This window comes from Amblyomma maculatum, chromosome 2 (assembly GCF_055883805.1).
Source record: "Amblyomma maculatum isolate TAMU_Amacu chromosome 2, ASM5588380v1, whole genome shotgun sequence".
Taxonomy (NCBI): Eukaryota; Metazoa; Arthropoda; class Arachnida; order Ixodida; family Ixodidae; genus Amblyomma; species Amblyomma maculatum.
In genome coordinates this window covers 90,730,266-90,732,015 of record NC_139345.1, presented here as the reverse complement: position 1 = coordinate 90,732,015, position 1,750 = coordinate 90,730,266, and the positions used below count along the sequence as shown (strand labels likewise).

At 43.9% G+C, this 1,750-nt stretch overlaps 1 non-coding gene across 1 annotated transcript; it reads left to right on the top strand.

Moving 5' to 3' along the window:
• The first annotated feature begins 992 nt into the window (after positions 1-992).
• On the top strand, positions 993-1,064 carry TRNAM-CAU (transfer RNA methionine (anticodon CAU)). Its single transcript has one exon. It is a non-coding gene; the product is annotated as a tRNA-Met (tRNA).
• The last annotated feature ends 686 nt before the right edge of the window (positions 1,065-1,750 follow it).

Below are 1,750 nucleotides of genomic sequence, written 5' to 3'. Positions count from 1 at the left end.
AAAAACGTTCTTTTTCAAATTACATACAGCGACGTTGCCTGTCAAGACATTTCTTCACAATAAGGAGATGTTTGTGCCCTGGTCGGTAAATTGTCGTCTCTGTAACGTGCCTGAGACAATTGATCATTGCTTTATTCTGTGCCGTGATGCTATGTTCTTTTGGGACATACTACAAAGAACTCTTAAAAAGGACATTGAAATTACGCCTTATACAATTAGATATTTGCCTCCTGACAAAAACTCTGTCGTGCCTTACGATCTATTTGTGTTGATGGGACTGTTCAGCCTTTGGAAAAGCCGCATGATCGACAGGCATGCAGAGCCACCAAGATCGTCGAAATCCGTGTTTCGGGAGCAGTGTGCTTTGGTGAGAAGTGTATATGCTGCACTTGAAGAACCTCCAAACTGGATGCCGTATCTAGACGCATGTGTATGTCTCCCAGACTTTTGATGTTCTGATGATTGTGCGTTGTCGGGCTGAGGATATGACGGGCTCGTATTAAGCAGCCCGGTAACTTTAGACATGGACATGTTTAAGTAAGTGGAGTTGTTCCTTTTTACGGAAGTTTTTCCATGCAATAGAGAAAAAAAAATCAGCAGAGTGGCGCAGTGGAAGCGTGCTGGGCCCATAACCCAGAGGTCCGTGGATAGAAACCACGCTCTGCTATCGTTTTTTTTTTTTTTTTTATTAGAGAAAATGAATTCTCTTTTTACATTTCCACGTCTGTCGCGACAGCAGAGTGGCGCAGTTAATATCTTAAGAAGATATTAACATTCGCAGTGTACGTGAAAACTTTGTTGAAAGTGCTGTTTATCTACGGGAATGTATCTGCGCGCTCCCATAACCCACCACAGTGGGCAGAAGTTCTGGATGACCTGGTAAAATTGAAGAAATTTTAACCTCACACGCGTCAGCTCAAGGGCAGCTGAAGTGTTTTATTAAGTGTGACCATTTGTTGTTCATGTATACTTCGGAAATAAAGCGAATAAAAAGCAGAGTGGCGCAGTGGAAGCGTGCTGGGCCCATAACCCAGAGGTCCGTGGATCGAAACCACGCTCTGCTATCGTTTTTTTTTTTTTTATTACAGAAAATGAATTCTCTGTTTACATTTCCATGTCTGTCTCGACCTGTGAATCCATGCAAGATTACTTCTGCTATTAATCTCTTCACTACAAAACTGCATCCTCAGGACGTCCTATGGATATACGTATAGAAAACTGCGTTAGAGGTGTGCACGGGCCGAAATTTTGAGCCCGAGACCGGCCCTGGCTCGACGCTACAAACCTGAGCCCGGCCCGCACCGACGCTGAAAGGGCGTGATACCGGATCGGCCCGACCCGGCGCTCAAATTTGAGGCCCAGACGCGGCCCGGCCCGGCACGTCATGCTGTAATTGTAGTTGAAGTGATGATAGAGAAGGAAATAATTTCAGGATGGCTAAGTTTATCAGACCTTGAAATGTTGAGTTGTCCCGTTTGAAATTACAAATTTGTCAATATATAGAGGCACAGCACATGAGTATAAAATTAAGTTACTGTGCAAAAACGACAGGTTATGCATTAAATCGGTGCATTTGCGGTGGTTCTGGATAATGAATTCGGTATCGCTGAAGTTTCTTTGGCTGCTGTAGTTTATGGCGGGAATAACTACACTATTTTATAGGAAAGCAAGTTTTCAGAGCAGCTTGTTTGCTTCTCCAGAAGTGCGCTAGCTCTAAACCTAAACAAGGGGTGATTTTGTGGCGAAGTAC